The sequence below is a fragment of the Lepidochelys olivacea genome, assembly GCF_965140295.1.
Source record: "Lepidochelys olivacea isolate rLepOli2 genome assembly, chromosome: 11".
Taxonomy (NCBI): Eukaryota; Metazoa; Chordata; order Testudines; family Cheloniidae; genus Lepidochelys; species Lepidochelys olivacea.
In genome coordinates, this window is record NC_140421.1 from 36090064 (window position 1) to 36112346 (window position 22283).

At 41.0% G+C, this 22283-nt stretch overlaps 1 protein-coding gene across 2 annotated transcripts in view; it reads right to left on the minus strand.

The window, feature by feature from the left end:
• Positions 1-22283, minus strand: part of COBLL1 (cordon-bleu WH2 repeat protein like 1) — a gene marked incomplete at its 5' end in the record, with an annotated part of 121256 nt that overhangs the window by 54896 nt on the left and 44077 nt on the right. The gene's annotated exons all lie outside the window — the stretch shown is intronic.

A 22283-nucleotide genomic window follows, 5' to 3' on the forward strand; every position in this document is an offset into this window, starting at 1 on the left:
CTCCCTCTCTGGACCCCTCCATGTTTAGGTGGCTCAAGCCCTGCTGGCCCCCGGCCCCCAAAATAGAAGTCAAACTACACCTATGCCCAAGGCCCCAGCCCTCCCTGGGCCCTGGAGTTTTTAATAGCATGTCGAGGGGGCTCAGAGAGAAAAAGGTTGAGAACCCCTGCCCTATAAAACAAATCAGTAGTACTTACAGTTTTCCAAATCAAGCAACCATGATGAAGATTCAGAACCTTCCTCCATTCATATATTTATTTAAAAAAAATTAAATTTGTTTATATACAGGGTTACAGAGCTTAAATCAGCGTTGTTAGTTTGGGTTTACAACTCCTCTGTGAGAAATTCAAATGCATGGAGCTAACGGGTACTTAATTAACTTTGGTCAGCATGGGCAGCACGCCAGGGTTATTTCTGGGTTACATGAAAACTTCAGAAAACAGTTTGTGAATCACTTTTTTTTTTTTTTTTTTTAAGGTGGAGACTCTGGTTTTTATATAGGTTAAAAGAAGAAACTAGTGACAAAAACAAAAGTGGTACCACTAAAAATTGTTAAATATGTACATTTTATCAAATAAAACAGGTTCTAACAATGCAGAATAAACCAATTCTCCCTCTTTTAGCCTGTTTTTACTTCTTTAAGATGCCTAGGATGATACTTGCACTGAATGGGTCAGAACTGCTCTTGTTGGCTTTTAACCCTTAAAAACTAAAGAGGAGGGCAAGATTTGTTCAACAAGCATTGATGGGTTAATATTACTTCTCTAACCAAGTAGGCGAATGCAATTGCCTTCACTGCTGGAGGTCTGGTCTCAGAGCTATCAGATGTCACTAACAATATGAGTTAACCCAAAGTTTACATTTGTCCACATCATAAAACCATAACCCAATTCATACAATGGCAGTTTATGTTGAAGAAAGATATAGAACTGAGGCCAGGGCTACATTAGCACTTATGTCGGCAAAACTTTTGTCACTCAGGGTGTGAAAAAGAACACCTCTGAGCAACATAAGTTTTGCCTGCATAAGTGCTCATGTACACAATGCTACGTCGGCGGGAAACGCTCTCCCGCTGACATAGCTCCGCTGCTCATTGAGCTGGTTTTATTATGTCAACGGGAGCACTCTCTCCCCTCAGCATTACATGGTTGACTGTGCATTGTGTGAAGAAACACTTCCTTTTCTTTGTTTTAAACCTGCTGCCTATTCATTTCATTTGGTGGCACACACACACCCCTTTTGTCTTCACTCTTTTGTCCTTTACTCTGTTTTTAATCCTTTTTGTCTTATTCATTTCCTCTCCCCTACCCCATCCCGCCCCCCTTGTTGTTGTTGTTTCCCACTTCTTTGGTGGCTCCCTTTCCCCAGGTGAAATCTGTGATGTGGAATCTGGGTATATACTAAGTTTAATTTATTTTATTTACACATATATACCAGTTCTTGAAGAGAGGTGATTAAACAGCATGCAGGCAATCCCTTATTTCAGGAATCTCATCCTAATACCAATGCCCTGTTCCCAGGGAGCAACTCTGCCTCAAGAATTGACACTAATCAGAGACCAAATTTTCTAGCTGCTTGCCCATCTCCCACCGTTTTTACACAGAACCACACAGAACCCGAAATTGACACCAACGCAGCATGCCTCTCCAACAGTGAACATTTGCTTACATGCTTAAAAAAAAAAATAGAACTTGGAAGATTGTGTGTAACAGTGTCACCTGGTAACGCCTGCCATAAAAATATAAAAGTGATTCTAAAATTAGTCCAAGCAAGTCACCACAAAGTATCTATAATATTCTGTCTGGCCTGGAACACGTCTTTTCTACTGCATTATGCTGGTGGGTGTTATTTTGTAATTCTAAACTGAAATGTTACTAGGGTGTAGAGAGACTGCATAAAGTTATTTTTTTATATTTTCTTTAAATCTTTAAATATTTCTTATTAAATCAAAATAAGAAATAAAATAAATACAAAATTAGAACTACATAGCTCTCAAGTTAGTGACACACAAAAAACGGTTACTCACCTTCTCATAACTGTTGTTCTTCGAGATGTGTTGCTCATGTCCATTCCAATTAGGTGTGTGCGCACCACGTGCACAGTCGTCGGAAAGTTTTTCCCCTAGCAGCACCCATTGGCTTGGCTCTGGAGCCCCCTGGAATGGCGCCTTCATGGAGCTCAATATATGACCCTGCTGACCCGGTGCCTCCTCAGTTCCTTCTTGCTGGTTACCACGACAGAGGGGAAGGTGGGTGGGTTTGGAATGGATATGAGCAACACATCTTAAAGAACATCAGTTACAAGAAGGTGAATAACCATTTTTTTTTCCAAGTGATTGCTCACATCGATTCCAATTAGATTGATTCCCAAGCCTTACCTAGGCGATGGGGTTGGAGTTATGGAATCACTGATTGGAGCACCGCTCTGCCAAAAGCTACATCATCTCTGGCATCCTGGTGTAATGAGAAGTGAACATATGCACACCGGACCAAGTTGCTCCCTGCAGATTTCTTGTATCGGGACCTGAGCCAGGAACACCGCCGATGAGGCCTGTGCCTTGTGGAGTGTGCTGTAAGTGCAGGAGCTGGTGTCTTGGCCAGCTTGTAGCACATGCGGATGCAGGACGTGATCCAGGAAGATATTCTTTAAGATGAGACCAGGAGTCCTTTCATCTGGTCTGCCACTGCTACGAACAACTGGTTCAACTTCCTGAATGGTTTAGTGCGCTCGATGTAGAAGGCTAGTGCTCGCCAAACATGCAGAGAGAGTGCAGCCTCTCTGCATGGTGTACCAGTGTTGAAGAGGCCGCGCTGGTGGCATGAGAATTATTTCCGCCCGTCACTGCGGACCTTGAGCAGGACCTTGTCCATGAGAGGGACTGGGGGAAAGGCATAGAGCAGACGGCCTCCCCAGGGTAGCAGGAATGCATCTGTGATTGAGCCTGGGCTGCTTTTCTGGAAGGAGCAAAACACTGGGCACTTCCTGTTCTCTGAGTGGCAAATAGGTCAACCTGGGGGAACCCCCCACCTCTGAAAAAGGAGTGAATGACGTCCGGCCAGATGGACCATTTGTGGTTGTGGAGGGACCTGCTGAGGTGCTCCACCAGTACGTTCTGGACTCCTGGCAGATGGGATGCTTCTAGGTGAATGGAGTGGGCTATACAGAATTCCCAGAGCCGGAGAGCCTCCTGGCAGAGGGGAGAGGACTGGGTTCCACCCTGCTTGTTGATATAAAACATTGCAGTGGTGTTGTCCATCATAACTACCACATACTGGCCTTGCAGTTGAGACTGAAAACCCTGGCAAGCAAATTGCACAGCTCTGAGCTCCTTGATATTGATATGGAAAGAGAGCTCATCCTGTGCTCAGAAGCCCTGCATTCAGAGATCTCCCAGATGTGCACCCCAGACAAGGAAGGTTGAGGGTTGCTGAAGGGGACTCCCTCGCAGACTATTCAAGCACTGACCCACCACTGGAATGACTCTAGTACCTTCTGTGGCACCATGACCACTAAACCCAGGTTGTTGCGCCCTGGGCAGTATGTCGAAGTGAGACACATCTGTAGAGGCCTGAGCATCAGCCTGGCATGCCAGACCATGTACATGCAGGCAGCCATGCGACCGAGGAGACTGAGGCAATTCCTCGCTGTAATAGTTGGGTACTCCATTATGCATCGAATGATGCTGGTCATAGCTTGGAATCAGGACTCTGGCAGACATGCTCTTGCCTAGACAGAGTCCAACACTGCTCCAATAAACTATTCTCTGGGTTGGTGACAAGGTTGACTTGTTCACATTGAGGAGGAGACAGAGTCTCTCAAACGTGGATGTGACCAGACTCCACCTGCACCTGTCTCCTTCGGAGGAAGGCTGCTACCACGGACATGCACTTGGTGAACACTCATGGGGCTGTCGATAGTCCAAAGGAAAGGACCGTGAACCAATACTGTTTTTGCTCGATCACGAACCTTAAAAAACACGTCTGTGTGCAGGGCAAATTGCTATGTGAAAATACGCATCTTTCATGTCGAGGGCAGCGAACCAGTCTCCCGATCCAGAGAAGGGATAATTGTATTGTTGAAGTTCCACATGGTCTCCCTCTTTACCATGAACTTCTTGAGTCCTTGCAGGTCTAGAATGGGTCTGAGACCCCCAACCCCTTTGCTTTAGGGATTAGGAAATATCAGGAACAGAATCCCTTGACCCTTAGTTCCTGAGGAACCTCCGACACTGCTCCTATGGCAAGGAGCACCTGCACTCCTGGATGAGGAGTTGCTCATGAGAGGGGTCCCTCAAGAGGGAGAGGAAGCAGGGTGGGAGGGTAGGAGCAGAATTGGAGAGACTATCCCACTTCCACCATGCGAAGAACCCAGTGGTCCAATGTTATCTGAGACCACGCCTGGCAGAAGTGTGATAGACGGTTCAAAAACATGGGGAAGGATCTAGAATTGAGACAGGTGCTCCGTTCTCGAACGCACCATCAAAATGTCTGTTTTGAGCCCAATGAAGTCAGGCCCTGGCCATGTCATTCCTACCCCTGCACCTGTAAATATCTTGCCTCGGCCGAGGAGGATACGACCGCTGTTGCAGCGGTTGGGGCTTAAAGGGCTTTCATTGGGTTACAGGGCTATGCATACCCAAAGATTTCATTGTCGCCCTAGAATCTTTGAGGCTATGCAGCCTGGAGTCAGTCGGTTTGGCAAACAGGCCCACCCCATCAAAGGGCATGTCCTGCAGTTTGCTGAACCTCAGGTGGGATCCCCAAGGCTTGCAACCATGAACTATGCCACGTAGTGATCCCTGAGGACAAGGTGCGCACTGCCGAGTCCGCAGTGTCCAGTGACGCCTGTAAAGAAGTCTGTGCCACTGCCTGACCCTCCTTGACAACTGCCCGAAACGCCTCCTTGGACTCTGCTGGTACCAGCTCCCTAAACTTCAGCATTGAGTTCAAGGAATTAAAACTGTACCTGCTCAGGATTGCCCGCTGGTGGGTGCTGCGAGTCAGACCTGTGCCGCGAGTGCGATTGGTGCCGGGACCCCGAGCAGTGCCTCCCCTCTGCAGGCTGTCGGAGGGCAGGTATTGCTGGCTTTCCCTGGGACGGTGCCACCTGTGGTGCTATCGGAGGTAATAGGAAGGGCCGGGACCTCGGTGCCATCATTGCAATGAGGTCCCTGGCAGCTTCAAAAGGCGTCTGGGGTGGAAGGCAGTTCTACCTCCTCCACCACCGGACCCACGGAGTCCAAGTGCACTGGACTCAACGGTCTCCCTTGCGGGGCCAAAGTCAATGGTGCAGGCTCCAAAAGTTTCGGCTCCGGGGGCTCCTCCGTGGGACACAGCCTCATTGGCTGGCTCTGATGGGGTGGGTCCTGAAGAAGGGGAATCACTCCTCCCTTGCTTCCAGTGTCGCTCCTATACCGGTGAATGGAATCGGTGCAAGGCCAGTCCCGCTGTCTTCAGTGCCGAGGAACGATGGTGCCACAGGTCTCTATCAGAGTCATTCTGCAGTGCCACCTCTGCCACTGGCACCAGGGCATTGAGCACCAGCGAACTCAGAGCTGGGTCCTGCGATGCAGATATGGGTTGCCGTCTAAGTGCCACCTCCATAAGGAGCTGCTTCAATCTAAAGTACCGCTCCTCCTTGGTTCGGGGACGAAGCCCTTACCAATCCTGCACTTTTCTGACTGATGTGCTTCCCCCAGACACTTTTGTCAAGGCTTCTTCCCCACTCTGAACTCTAGGGTACAGATGTGGGGACCTGCATGAAAACCTCTTAAGCTTACTTTTACCAGCTTAGGTTAAAACTTCCCCAAGGTAGAAACTATTTTACCCTTTGCCCTTGGACTTCCACTGCCACCACCAAACGTTTATCTGGGTTTATTTTATTCGGAAAGCGTTGTTTGGAAACGTCTTCCCCCCAAAAATCCTCCCAACCCTTGCACCCCGCTTCCTGGGGAAGGTTTGGTAAAAATCCTCAACAATTTGCATAGGTGACCACAGACCCAAACCCTTGGATCTTACGAACAATGAAAAAAGCATTCAGTTCTTGAAAAGAAGAATTTTAATAGATGAAACAGTAAAAAAAGGAATCACCCCTGTAAAATCAGAATGGTAAATACCTTACAGGGTAATTAGATTCAAAACAGAGACTCCCTCTAGGCAAAACCTTAAGTTACAAAAAGACACACAGACAGGAATATCCATTCTATTCAGCACAGCTTAATTTCTCAGCCATTTAAAGAAATCATAATCTAATGCATATCTAGCTAGATTACTTACTAAATTCTAAGACTCCATTCCCGTTCTGTCCCCGGCAAAAGCATCACCCAGACAGACTCAGACCCTTTGTTTTTTCTCCCTCCTCCCAGCTTTTGAAAGTAATTTGTCTCCTCATTGGTCATTTTGGTCAGGTGCCAGCGAGGTTATCCTAGCTTCTTAACCCTTTACAGGTGAAAGGATTTTTCCTCTGACCAGGAAGGATTTTAAAAGGTGTTTACCCTTCCCTTTATATTTATGACAACTTTAAACAAGCGTCATGAGGATCAACTGTTGGCACGGGCTTCTTGCCGGGCTTGAACCCCTGGGACTCAGGCATGTAAGTCCCCCAAGGAGAACACAGCTGGGGTGGAGGGTAACCCCCCTAGCCCAACAGCTAAGTAACTAAGAACCAACTAAGAACTAATCAACTACAAAATACAAACAGTCCGAATCAGAAGCTAGGGAAACGTGTAGAGCTTGCAAAGCAAGACGCCACAGTTCCAATGACTGTCACTGGCGGTAATAAGGAACTGAGGAGGCACTGGGTCGGCAGGGTCATATATTGAGCGCCATAAAGGCACCACTGCAGGGGGTTCCACAGCCAATCTGATGGGTGCTGCTAGGGGAAAAACTTTCCAACGGCATGCACACACCTAATTGGAATCAATATGAGCCATCATTCAAAAAAGAACAGTAGCATTTGTAATACAACATCATATGAATTTGTTACCTCCACAGAGAATATTTTTTTTCTGGAATGGGAAATTTGGAACACATGGCTTTTCTTGGCAGGGCAAGTACACAGATGTTGACAAGCTACTCTGCATTAGATCACATGTTGGAATTAAAAGTTGAAATGCTCATGAAATGTCTTTTTGTATCAAAAGTATTTAACACTCTTCTCACTACTGAACACATCACTTATGCTGCATTCCTTTTTAATACACTGAAATCTGATTGTCCATCTTAACTGGACAACTGATATCCTCTTTGTTCTATCAAAATATGGAATTATTATATTTCCAATGCTGGGCTTGAAGATGCTGTTAGATAGTTAGCTCTTAGCTAAAGTTAAGTATGCATTTAATTTTCTATTGTATATTCAATATACCGCAAACCCAGTCACAGTTCATACAGACTAACACACAGTAAGGCTATTAGCTCCCAAACTGACTACCATTATACTCACTTTCTAGCATACTGGTAGCAAGGGAGAAATAATGATCATTGGCTATCCAAAATATTGTTTTTCATCACAACAAGGAGATGTTGGAAGACATCAGCTAAACTCAACAAAGCCATATGCTGCTGTACACGTGGAACTGTATTGTACTAGATACATGTGCATTGTGCTGCAAAAAGTATTACATCTTCCAGCAGTGCTTTACTTTTCATGACAATATTGAAACTTAATGGCTTCATGAGCCATGGGAGCAAGGGGTAGGCTGGGTCCCCCCAGGATAACTATAGGCATCTCAACGTCATCAATGTTCATTTTGTGGTCTGGAAAGAAAGTCCCAGACTTTCTTCTGTCCCGGATTGCAGCTTTTTTAGCAGACTCAGGTTCCTAAAGATACGTGCCTCATGAACCTTTCCCGATCATCCTACGTTGATGTCTGTGAAACACCCCCTCCCCCCCCGTGATCCCCCAACGCTTGCAACACCATTAAAAAGTATCCCTTTCGGTTTATATACTCTTCACCAAGGTAGTCTGGTGCCAAGATGAGGATATAGGTGCCATCTATCGCCCCATCCCAATTAGGGAACCCCATCAGGGCAAAACCATCCACTACGTCCTGCACATTTCCCAGACTCACTATCCTTCATAGCAGAAGTCGATTAATGGCCCTGCATATTTGGAGCACAGCAGCTCCCACGGTTAATTTACCTACTCCAAACTGATACCCCACTGACCGGTAACTGTCTGGCATTGCAAGTTTCCAAACAGCGATTGCCACTCGCCTCTCCACTGTCAGAGCAGCTCTCATTTTTGTGTTGCTGAACTGCAGGGCAAGGGGAAGCTCTGCACAAAGTTCCTGGAAGGTGGCCTTCCGCATTCAGAAGTTCTGCAGCCACTGCTCATCATCCCATACCTGCAAAATGATGCAGTCCCACCAGTCAGTGCTTGTTTCACAGGACCAGAAACAGCGCTCAGAGTGCAGCTGCTCTGTGACTGCCAGCAGCAATTGTGAATTGTTTTTTTCAATGGCTTGCAGCAGGGCTGCTTGCCGGACATTGCTATGTTCTGTGCAGAGGGCCCTACTTCAGCTCTGGAAATACTGCAGGAGAAGACGCGAGGTGTTTGAGATGCTCACAGCAAGAGTGCACGGCTGAGCAGGCTGCATGTTTATGGGGTTATGACATACGTGTGGCAGTTTTAAGACGCAAAAGCCACTAGGTTGTTCGCCGTTGATATGAGGGAGGGAGCAGAGTGCATCATGGGATGCCAACACAATGTTCCCATTTTCCCCTGCAACAATGTTTTGGTCCCATGAGGCATTGCACAAACCTCCCAAAACACACTGCAGCAAGTTGCACTTTGGGATAGATACCCATGATGCACTGCTTTGTGCATCGATGCAGGCACTGCTAGTGAGGACGCACTCCATCGAGACAATGAGCACGGTGTGGCCACGCACCATCGACTTAATTCATTTGGAAGCTCAAGGTCGAATTAGATAAAGTCAACTTAATTTTGTATGTAGACAAGCCCTGAGAGACAAATAATGTTAAACACACTATTCAGAGAAGACTTGAGAAAGGGATGAGGTAAGAAAGACTAAATGGGAAGAGTGACAAGTAAACAGGCAGAGGCAGTGAAAGAAAACCAAAAGGTAGGTCAAAGACGAAGAATGAGATAAAAACTATACAAAACAAAAAGAAAACAAGGCTAAAAACGTAAACCAAAAAAACTTTAAGAAGAGTGAAGGGACAGAAACTGATCAGGAGAATTGATTTCTCCATTGTATGCTGTAAATAAGGTTTTACTGAAAAGCCTGGGCATTCACCATCCCTACTAAGTGTGCTACTGTTTCACAATGGCAGAAACTCAAATACTTCCTATACTAATGCATTAGTCTCAAAGGAAAAATGTCAAGATTCATGCTGAGGCTAACTGTTGCTTTTAGCCACAATCTATGGCTATGTCTACACTTGCAGAGTTTTTGTGCTGTCAGTTACACCGGTGATAGGGAACCAGTAAAAGAAAAGCGTTGGTTTGTGTACTCACTTACTTCCACAGGTGTCAGATCGTGTTCACATTTGCAGCACTTCCACCCTAAGAGCAGCGCACTGAGGGCAGCTATCCCACAGTGCAGCTCTCTCCATTTTGAGGATAGGTCTTTTGGGAAGGGGGGCATGATCGCAGGGCATCCTAGGTCCCTCCACAGCCTCCTCTCCCCTGATCAGGTCCAGTAGCTCAGCATTGCTCCAAGCAAGGGATCGGTGGAGCAACCATTGTCACCTGGCCAGTTAAGTGAGCACTTGCCAAGAACCCTCACTTCCCCAAAATCTGGGGAACCCTCTTCTTATCTTAGAAGTTATGAGACAGTGGGATATTCACCAACATCAGGTCTGGAAAGGGTAAGAGGGTATCGCTGGTGCTGGTGTGGAAGCCTATGATTGGTCTTGGTTACCTGGTAGCACTGGATGGGGAAGGGAAGGTGTTGGGAATAATGCAAACTCTGATCCCAGTCCTTTGATGCTACTGTCTTCTTACACCTATCATCATAAGCTCCCCAACCCCCACCCCCGTTCTCTCTCTTAGGAAGAGAGAGAAGATTATAATTTAAAAGACAATCTCAATCTAATAGTTAAATGATATTATTATTAATTTTCTCTGAGGGAAGAAAAGAGAGAAGCAAAGACTGGGGAGGTTAACTTTTAAGCACTTTTAAAATTGGCAATATCCCACCCTGAGAAATTTACTGGAACTCTTCTAAACTATCCTGATGAATACTGAAAAGGATGAGCTAGCTCAAACATAGCCCAAAGTTTTTTTTTAAAAACACAAAAATAAGCATTCACAAAATCTAAAGGACAATGGAAAGATGTCTATGCATTAAACAAAACAAGAAATCCAAAGGAAATATTAAAAATAAGCATGTTCCCACACTGTTAGCAATCTAAATATTGGAAACACACTTGACAATTCAATTGAATTGTCTATATTTAGTGATATGCAAAAACAAATAGTATATACATTCAGTTTACTTCCAGTATTCAAAATACATTCCAGTTTTAATAAACTGAGGTATTAGTTATACACATGGCAAAAGTTTTATAAAAATATGATTTGTAAACTGACCGTTTCCTTCTAAATATTGCCGGGTTAAAAATGGGTATTACAGCTATAAAAGGAGGATTTATTTAATTTTTTACAAAGGCACATTGATTTCTACCATATGATAGGCACACTCCTAAGATAGTGGAGAAGAACGGCATTGATTCTGTGACCTAACATTTTTCACCACTTTGCTTTTACTTTATAATTGTATGCAGGCAACATACTCAATTTTACAAGGAATTTGCTTGCATGAGCAAGATTCTTTGAATTCTTTCTTTGCTGCCTGAACCAAGGTTGGAACTCAAGTCCAAAAAGGTGAAACTACATACTCCTATCATACATGCACCTATCGCACGCCTGCAGCTGAAGACCCAGGAAAGGTTTGTCCTAAAATCCTTGACTATATCCCTGTAAACAGAGGTAGCAAGAAAAGTAAATCAATAAGATATCACATCAGCTATATTCCATTCAATTTAGAGTGTAATCTTTAAATATAACCCAATTAAACCTAAAGGTACATAATTTCATATGGAATATTGCAAATATAACTACTTAAAATCTAAATGTAAACAGTATAACATCTTTCACAATTCTGACATTGAGTTATCCATATCTGTTTGCATAATCATCATCCACAAAAGAAATACGCAGTCTATAACATACACTTGCAACATACTGAAAGCAAATGATCCCTTGGGTCAACCTAGAAATAAAGTCCCAATACAATTCAAATAAACTCTACATCCAAATTATTTGGATAATCAACCTTTGTTCAGAAACAATTCTTGGGTGTTTCTATTCATTTCAAGTCATTTTTCTGATACTATGAGACTCTTCAGTCTAGTATTATAGAAGCTGATAAACTGATGCCAATTTGCAGTGCCTTGAAAATTACAACAAACTTGAACTGCTAAAGATGTACAAATCTGTATCTAGAATTAAAATATTACATAAAGTAGCAGTAGTATACACACTCTATATGAAAGGTTTCAGAGTAACAGCCGTGTTAGTCTGTATTCGCAAAAAGAAAAGGAGTACTTGTGGCACCTTAGAGACTAACCAATTTATTTGAGCATGAGCTTTCGTGGGGCCCACCTGATGATCACTTTAGATAAGCTATTACCAGCAGGACAGTGGGGTGGAAGGAGGTATTTTTTTCATTTTTTCATATTCTCTGTGTATAAATAAAGTCTGCTGCAGTTTCCACGGCATGCATCCGATGAAGTGAGCTGTAGCTCACGAAAGCTCATGCTCAAATAAATTGGTTAGTCTCTAAGGTGCCACAAGTACTCCTACTCTATATGAAAGTTTATCAGCATTTATTTATAATTAACAGTCTTGTTTATGTATGCAATAAGTTTTTTTAAAAGAGTCCAATTTCAGAGGTTTGAACAGAGACTAACAACGTCTATTTGAAAACTTGGCAGAGAAAAAACATGAAGTTATAAAGCACATTTTAGTAATTTTAACTGGTTTAAAACATTTCATAAAAAAACTAATCCATAAGCCATTAATTCGTTATGAGTAGCGTGGAGGAATTTTTTTTAAATGCTCAAGCTATTTTGATTTAAAAATATATTATGCTGAACAAGTTGAGTAGCTTTGGTTTTGTTTTGTTTTTTAAAATAGATTTTAGCTCAAAGCAATCTAACTATAGACAAATGGCAGCTAGATTCACATTAAAGGAAATCAGCTTTTAGGCCTCAATCCTGCAACATGTGGACAAACTCATGCACCTACTCAGAGTCTCACTGAAGTCAGTAGGGGTCCACCCATGTAACTGTACTTGCAGGACTGGGTTCTAAAAGAGTAGTGCCTAAAACAAATTCAGATTATACTATAGATATAAAAACTAAAAGGTAACTTCAAAAAAAATTACATTTTCTGCTTTAGGTCAGCCGTTAATATGTTTTTCAGTTTCTTGTATATTATTATTTTTAAATTGTGGGACAATATATAATAAAACTCCAACAGCCAAATTCTGCTTTCTATCATACTTGTACAATACCATTGACAAAATGTTGTTGCAGGTGTGTAACTACGGGCATAATTTGTTCCAAGTAGTGTTACAAGGAAGACTTACACCCCAATAAGCAAGGACACGTAGCAAGAACTCTGACACTCCACTCTTATTCTTACCAGACACGTGACACATTAACTTACCCAGTGTGTCTAGACCTCTCAGTTAATCAGGCAGAGAGGAATACATGGATAAAGTTTAATCTGTATGTACTAAATGAGAACATTGTTGATATGATACTCAACATATGTAATAGTTTTCAAGCAATGCATACACTATTCTACTTATCTAACTTAAAAACTTGAACATATTTTACAAAAACTGATTAAACTGCTGCTCTCCTTACCTCCAATAAGTCACGATTTTTTCTTCATCACTTAAATCAAGTGAATTTCTTTCAAAAGGATACATAGGCGGAGGCAAGATAGGCAGAATATGCATATTGAGTTCAGTGTAGTGCCAGTTCTTCCCTAATGACATCATTAAACCTACCTATTTATAAATCTCACCACCTGACCAAACAACCTACATAGCACATCTACAGATCTGTATAGTCTTTAATCCTGACATATCTGCTTCAGCCAATACAGGAAAGATTATTAAGTAGCTCTGTTAGGTCTTCTGTAGCTTTGGAACTTAAGGAGGAAAACTCAGCCCAGCTTTCCAAACCTGATACCATTTACAATACGGTCGTAAGAAAGGATATTATTAATGGGAACCTTCAGAAATGAGATCATCTATCTCCCCCTTCCATACTTACTTTCCCTCTCTCCTTGCTCTACAACAGAGGTTCTCAAACTTTAACAACCTGTGAACCCTTTTCACTAAAATGTCAAGTCTTGCGAATCCCACCCTAAAAATGAATATTTCCAGGGATTTTCTCCTTCACTTGAGTATAAATTATAAAAGCAGTGATCTTGGAAACAGAAAATTTGTTTTTATGACATGCTTATTACACACTATTTATTATTTGTCACTAAAGTATTTTTATTACATCATGAAAACAGCAACACTCTTCCAAGATCTCACTTTCATAGCTTGTATCACTTTGAATAAGCCTGTTATAAGACAAGGCTCCTACACTTCATCAAGGAGTATCAGATGTGAAACAGCATGAACATATTTAAGAAGCCAACTCAAAGAGTTCCTCCTACTCAAGCATTCACGTCTTGAGCAGTCCAGGCAAACAACGCACGTTACAACAAAGCTTAAACTTGTTCTTCATAATTTTAAAAACAACACTAGCTGCCTATTTAATTTTAAAAAAGCAAAAAATATCTATCTCCCTTTCCATTTCTTATAAGGAGTCTTGAAGTTTAAATCTCCTCAGTGTGATAGATATGCTTGCTTTGAGCTGCTTAGCTCTTGGAAGTCCAGGGGCTCCAGGTTGCTGGCCCCGTGCTGCCTGGGGTCCCTAGGGAAAGCTCTGTCTAACATAAGGGAATTTTTTCCCCTAAAACCTCCTGTAACATTTTGCAAGCCCCAGTTTGGGAACCACTGCTCTATAAGAAACCACCCACCCCGTTTATACACAAGTAGTACCACTGCAGGTGATTTTAGCAAGCAGGTGTGAATTCTTGGACAGCAAGAGCAAAATAGCACATTTTACATCCCATTTGGTCATTTAATCACAGCAGAAATTACTGGTTAGTAACTAAGTAATCATGTTGTGTAGCCCAAAAATGTTCTCTAAACTAGGTAATAAATACTTTTATCACACAAACACACACACAAATTAATTTCCATTCTAAAGATTTGCAGGAAAGGCTTGCAGTGCTTGTGATTTAGCTATTTATAGTGCGATTTATAAAAGCTTGAGCCCATTATCTAATAAACAAAACCAATTAAAAAATTTAACATCCCTCTGCCAAAATTGGCTCCAACAGAGGACACTCCCCAAATTCATAACTACCTCCTGCCATAAGAAAAGATAAGGTACAACCTCCAAAGTACTCTGGTGGCTAATTGTATTGAGGGTTGCTCCGGTAACAGCTGGGGAGGTTACTCACTTATGGGTAACATCCCTAACCCATTACCTGAGCAATCCTAAACACAAGCTTTCATCACAGTTAACCCACCTCAAGCAAAAGTCAGAGTGAACAAATGGGTTTTACACTATGCTTTGAAGGTTAAGGTCAGGCTCCACTGGACCAATCAGGAAAGTGAATTTCAGAGTCAGGATCCTCCCTTGCAGACAATCTGCCACCCAGCCACAGATATTCAAATCTAGGAACTGCTAACAGAAGTGTTTCAGATGATCTCAGCTGCCAGAGTGGTTCATGGGCAGAGGCAGGCAGACATGAAGCTAAATTTTTAAAAACTAAGGGTATTCCTACACTATAATTAAAAACCCCTGGCAGGCCCAGGCCAGCTGGCTTAGGTTCATGGTGTGCTCGGGTTAAGGGGCTGTTGAATTGTGGTGTAGATGTTGGGCTCAAGCTGGAGCCTGGGCTCTAGGACCCTGCGAGGTGAGAGGGTCCTTATGGTCAATCCCATTAGCTAGTATTTAGTGTAACAGTGATTCCCCCCCCCACACACACACACACTCTAAATGCCCAGGATTCAGAGTACAAATGAAAACAGAGTGTTGAAGATTTTGTCCTGGACTTATCTTTAATAAGCAAATACAACATTCTCTGTTTTCAATTCTTTGAATTAACTCTAACAACACCTATTGTTATAATGTAGAAGATTGCTTTATAAATCATATACTCAAAAGAAGCAGTGCACTAGAAAAGTTAAAATTATTATTTTAGTATTATAATATATTCTTTGTAAAAAGCCAAACTAATTGGCAGGAAAAAAAATTTTTTAAATCACCCCTTCTGACAATCAGTGTTTAACTTTAAACAAGACTGACTGCTGTTTTTCATGAGTTTTACAAACACACAGACCATATAAGTGCCAGGCACTTAATATCGCTAGTAAATACCCAAGAAAGGAATTCACCAGTTTTCATATTTGTACAAATATGCTTTTTAGGCATGTCTTAAGATATATTTTTCTAATGTCACCATTATGAAACATAAAATTCCTGTTCTATATACACCATACAATATTTATTTTCAAAAAATACTTTTTACTATGCTTTGCAAGAAAATTCTTAATATGAAAAACAGGATGTAAATAGTGTTTGCTGAGATGTTCTCAGAGCTGCCCAGGCAACGTACATGCCCAATTCCCAAGTTCCAACCTCAAGGACTGCACCTATAGTTACTCCAGAGAACCCCAATTAAAATAATGAAAAAGGAAACAGAAGACAACTGGGGTAGGGAAGGAAGACAGACACAAGTGTAGAACAAAAAAATAAGGTCGGGGGAAGAGAAAAGAAATAAAATAGATGGTAAAAATCAGAGGAAAGATACAGCCAAGGAAATCTCCTCCACCACAGAAAGTGCTGCCTTTCTAACAACCAGACCCAGCCTCTGGAAGTGTCAGTACTCCTTTTCTTTTTGAGGAATCATATGGAAGGCACAAGGTAACTGACTTAGTATGGAGCAAAAGCCAAGCTTTAAAAAAAGGGGTGGGTGGGACAACCAACAAAGAAAAAATGAGGGAAAATGACAATGAAGGTTTTTTTATTTGTTTTTTTTTGGGGGGGGGTGGATGCGGGAGGGTTTGGGTTGAAAGGAGGGATATAGTTGTTTAGGATTACAGTATTTTTAACCTGCTTTCAGCTTCCACAAAGTGTTCCAATTCAACTCCTAATCTTGGCATTTCTATATGCAAAAGGTTTTGTCTAAAAAGAAAAACATCAATTAGTCAACATTATTGACTAGTGTCATCAACAAGGGGTAAACTAGGTGAGATTCATTAAGTCAGTCATGAGACACTTGATTTAGTCTTATTTCTGCTAGTTTAAAAAAAAATCAAGCTAATAACAATTTGAACAGTATAGTGCCATTAAGGAAAAAGACATTTTCCGAAGAGATCTCTTTGTAAATCTCAGTTCTGAGGCCAAGGAGCATGGCTCTACTGTGTTGAAAAACTGCTTCACAGATTAAAATGAGAAACAGACAGACATACTTTGATGATCCCAGTAAGTGGAAGCCTTATCTTGCTCAATCAAAGGCTCTAATGTCCTAAGTGATTGGCTTGGAAAGTAGTTGTGCAAGGCACAAACATGCTACTGGACTTCATTTAAGGTCAGAACAGCACTCTCCTCAGTTATATGTATGTACAAGAAAAGATGTCATAATTACTAATTTGCTACTTGTTGGAATCTCAGATAGGGAATCCTGCACATTGGAGGCTTTGAACCATATGGTGTCTCTATTGTTGCAGCAAGGAGAATGTCTTAAAAATATCAGCCTTTTCATCTAACCTAGAAGAGTTTTGATTGTTTTCGTTTAAATGACACCCATGAGAAATTCAAGTTTTAATGCAGCAAGAATAGCAGGAAACCTGGATTAAACAGGGCAAGGACGGGCATTTTTCCAGATTAAATTCCTGCATTATTAAGCGGGTGACTGGAAAAGCCGCTGTGTATATAAAGAAACACCTTTGAAACATAAGCATGTCTTCAGTGGCTTTATACCTAGTGGGACTATATCTGACTTTTGGTGTATCAACATATTCAAATCTCCAGTCATTTACTTTGCTCCACCAAAAAAAAAAAAAAATTATTCCAGAGGAGAATATGGATATGAACTCTCCAAATGGACTGGAAGCAAACTGATTACTTATATTTCTCAGAGATGAGGGTAGCCTTCCTTCTATTTGCATTTAACTTCGTCTGATTACGAGTTGTCCAGCTGTGCTCTTCCCCATCCTAAACCATATCTTTTTGGGATTTTTTTCCGTATCAAATTATATTTGCTTAAAAATATTTCCACAACACCTTGTTTATACTAAGCTAAGTCTATAAAAATGTTCTTAAAGCTCAAATTTCCTCAATTAGCCAATTACAGTTTTTGAACTGGAGTAGTATCATATCTTAGTAGTCATGGCACACTTAATTCAGCACTATGTGGAAATGAAAAGGATAGTGCAAGCCATCAACCATGGAGATGCTGTATTGTGAGAGTTCTCCACTTTAATCCAAATTAGTGTAGCAGCATTAGAGACTACTCTGAGTTCTTGAGGGTGTGCTTATGTTATGCACAGCCATCATAATTGTAGTTTATTATTTGTATTTCCATCACGTCTAGAAGCCCTAGTCATGGACGAGAACTCCATTATGCTAGGTTCTGTACAAACAGAAGAAAAAGGCAGTCCCTGCCGCAAACTGCAGTGGACAAACATTGTAAAAAAATGCATCTAGTTTGCCTTCCTGCCTTACTCTGCCCCTATCACCCTGTCTATGAATCACTTCCGTGGCTCCTCTTCTCCACATAGAGCTTCTTATCCTCACTTTCACACCCTACATTACTCTTTCCTTTCCCTCCTACCCCCCGCCGCCCTGCTTAGATGACCTGATCTCTTAAAAAAAACGAGGAGTACTTGCGGCACCTTAGAGACTAACAAATTTATTTGGGCATAAGCTTTCATGGGCTAAAACCCACTTCATTGAATGCATGCAGTGGAAAATACAGTAGGAAGATATATACACATAAAGAACATGAAAAAATGGGTATAGCCATACCAACTGTAACAAGACCAATTAATTAAGGTGGGCTATTATCAGCAGGAGAAAAAAAAACTTCTGTAGTGATAATCAGGATGGCCCATTTCAAACAGTTGACAAGAAGGTATGAGTAACAGTAGGGGGGAAAAATTAGCATGGGGAAATAGTTTTTACTTTGTGTAATGACCCATCCACTCCCAGTCTTTATTCAAGCCTAATTTAATGGTGTCCAGTCTGCTGTGGATATAGATGTACTTTCACACATACGGTGCCACAATACATAGTTGTCTGGCAGTTAAACAACAGTAATCAATACCAAAGCAGGACTGGGAATTAGCCTCTAAAATTCCACTGGGTTTATATAGATTAATATGGTGCAGAAAGGATCATACATTATTTATTTTTCCCACTGACACAATTTAAAAATAAACCATCAATGGCTACTTTGGAATGCTTGTTAATTTTTTTTAAGGCTTTTATATTTTTCACAATTTAGTATAGTAATAATGAAACCTTTTGGGTCTGGAATTTCCTGGGGATTAATTACTGGCTAGGTTAACAGTCTGAGGAAGTGCACAAAGTTTCCTTATTGTTTAATCATGTAATTAGTCTAATTCATCACCGTGGTATGTTGTGATAGCCAAAAGTATAACAGGGTTCAAAACAGAACCAGAAAAGTTCATGGAGAATAAGTCCATCGGGGCTATTAGCCAAGATGGTCAGGGATATGGCCCCATGCTCGGGGTGACCCTAAATCTCTGACTGCCAGAAGAGGAAGAAGTTCTGGATCGCTCCAAAATTGCCCTGTTCTGAAGAGTGTCCTTGAAGCTCTGGTACTGACCAGAGACAGGATACTAAGATAAAAGGACCACTGGTCTAACCCAGTATGTCAGTTCTTGTGTTTACACACTTTTCTGATAAAGCTCTCAAACTGTGTAACAAAGATTTAATATGTAACATAAAAAGTATTTTCTCCATCACCTTTATATTACTTGCCCAATTTCAGGATTTTTTCCTTTTATTTAGCAAAGTGTAGACAGGAAAACTATGAACAGAACTAATTCAGCTGACTCTGGGAACTTCAACAAGTCCAGAAGTAAGTAGTTTATTATTTATTCGTATTTTAGTGATGCCAACTCACATTCTAGGTACTTCATATAAACTGAAGGGAGAGCACTCAACTTAAGTAATTGTGCTCTAACAATTATTGAAATGTCATAATATTACCACAAGCCTATTAAGTAATGCTTAAATAATAACTCTCGTGTCTCCTTTATATCCCATTTCACGAACCCTCCTCCTCCTCCCCAAAAATCTGAGGGGAAAGGTAGGCTTTGGAGTATGCCCGAAAGGTTGAATTCAACTCCATTTATAATAAGGTAGCACTCTCTCAAATGCTTCTGCCATGGTCAACTCCAGCAGCATGAAATAGGGAATATGGTCACCTCTCAGATAACTAGATCACAAACCATTTAGGGCTTTTTAGGTGAAAAACACCATTAATTCTACCCACAACTTATTAAGTGTTATACAGTACAATCTTGAACAGAGCTTCCATACTCTGTTTATGGCTTTCTTAAGAGCACTTTAACATGGAAACCCTACCACACTAAATAAGCCCATAGAGAAATGGGAAGTGTTTTAATAAAGAAACAAACTTGTCAAAACAAGAACAAAAAAACACTTGTGCATTAAAATTCTGATGACTTGAATAGACAAACTGTTAGTACTAAATATTTTACAATAGTTCATGAAACCACTTTGTTGCCATTTACAGATTTATAACAGCTAACAGAGGACAGTTATTGGCTAAGATTTTACTAAGAAGGATTATGGCTACGGGGATAGAATATGAGAACAACATACCTCTGTTATTAAAGCAAGTTTTCTGTTAAGAAGGACTGGTATCGGACTAAAATGATTTCATGCAAAAATGCTTTTTAAACTGTTTAGCCTGTGTTTAATCAAACCCACATATGGTAGCCAGCTTCCAGAAAAGGTAACTTGTACCATTTCATTTCCTAATTTGCCATCAGACAAATAACTTGAGCTTTGAAGTACCTAGAATACTAAAATGTAAATCAAGTATCCACAAAAAGAAAAGGAGTACTTGTGGCACCTTAGAGACAAACAAATACTCCTTTTCTTTTTGCGGATACAGACTAACACGGCTGCTACTCTGAAACCTATCAAGTATCCAAACTTTTCACACCTCATTTGGGAAACATTAAAGAAACTAAAAGGGACACCTTCAAACATGGTCCTTACTAAAGAGGGTCCAGTTCTATTCAGTATCTTCATAAGGGATTTGGATAATGGCATAGAGAATACATGTATCAAGTTAGTGGACAATACCAAGCTGGGAGGGGTTGCAAGTGCTCTGGAAGACAGCATTAGAATTCAAAATGATCTTGACAAAGTGGAGAAATGGTCTGAAATAAATAGAATGAGGGCAAAAGTACTACACACAGGAAGGAATAATCAATTGCACAAGTACAAAATGGGAAATGACTGCCTAGGACAGAGTACTGCAGAAAAGAATCTGGGGATTATAGTTGATCACAAATTAAATATCAGTCAACAATGTAATTCTGTTGCAAAAAGAAGTGAACATCATTCTGAGATGTATTAGCAGGATTGTTGTAAGCAAGACATGAGAAGTAATTCTTCCGCTCTACTCAGCACTGATAAGGCCTCAACTGGAGTACTGTGTCCAGTTCTAGGCATCACATTTGGGACATATGTGGACAAATTGGAGAAAGACCAGAGGAGAGCAACAAAAATGATTAAAGCTCTAAAAAACATGACCTACAAGAAAAGATTGAAAAATTGTGTTTGTTTGTTTAGTCTGGAGAAGAGAAGAATGATGGGAGAACAGGATAACAGTCTTCAAGTATGTAAAATGATGTTGTAAGGAGAAGGGTGATAAATTGTTCTCCTTTACTACTGAGGACAGGACAAAAAGTAATGGCTTAAATTGCAGCAAGGGAGATTTAGGTTAGGAAAAAACTTCCTAACTGTAAGGATAGTTAAACACTGGAACAAATTACCTAGAGAGGTTGTGGAATCTCCATCAGTGGAGGTTTTAAAAAATAAATTAGACAAACACCTGTCCAGGAATGGTTTAGAAAATATTTAGTCTTGCCTCAGGGATGTAGTCTGGACTATGACTTATCGAGCTCCCTTCCAATCCTACACTTCTATGATTCCATGACTGATCCCAATTAACACAAATCACTGCATCTACACACGACAGAGACTTTTTGTTGAATCCTACATTCACGCTAGCACTACAATAAGGTATGTCAAAAGCAATAGCTTTTGTGTATGCGTCTTAAAGTTCCCATTGCCATTCCAAACAGTGGTGTACTATAGATTCTTTCATACAGCCTTATGGAAGACATGACAGGCGCCCAAGGGAATTATGAATTTAGAGACTAACAAATTTATTTCAGCATAAGCTTTCGTGAGCTACAGCTCACTTCATCGGATGCATCCTTTTCTTTTTGTGAATACAGACTAACACGGCCGCTACTCTGATACTTCTTGAAATATTTTCTACACAGTTTAGCCATCGGCTCATCTTATAAAAAATAAGAAGAGAAGACATTCAAATAGATTGTAATTTATTTGGAATACCAGTAATATTAAATAACTCCTCTGAGTGAGGTGAATAGAGTGTGATGGAAAATTCCACAAATAATTGACATGGGAGCAACACCATGTTTAAAAGTGAAAGTCCACCCATCTTAACTAACTTGCAAAACTACCCAGCTAAAGACTTAGTTACAAGTTTGATAAAGCTCTTACACTGATTTAGAGGAAGACCTCCATTCCCACCAAAGGGATTAGAGGGCAAGTAGCTAGGGCCACAATCACTGAAACAGGCATGCCGATTTACCAAAAAAAAAAAAAAAAAAAAAAAGGCAACACAATGTTACACCTCCCTCTGAACAAGACATTGGCAATCTGAAGAAAATGACTAGAAGGTACCTGAATTATCTTACGCAACAAATTTCCAAAATCATAGCTGAAAAGTCTGGGGTAGGGATGGACAAAAGTAATACAATGTTCTTTCCCTTCTGCAAAAAAAAACTGCACCTCCTCTGATTCAAAGCCATGGCATCTCAAACACAAATAAAACTCACCATATTTGGT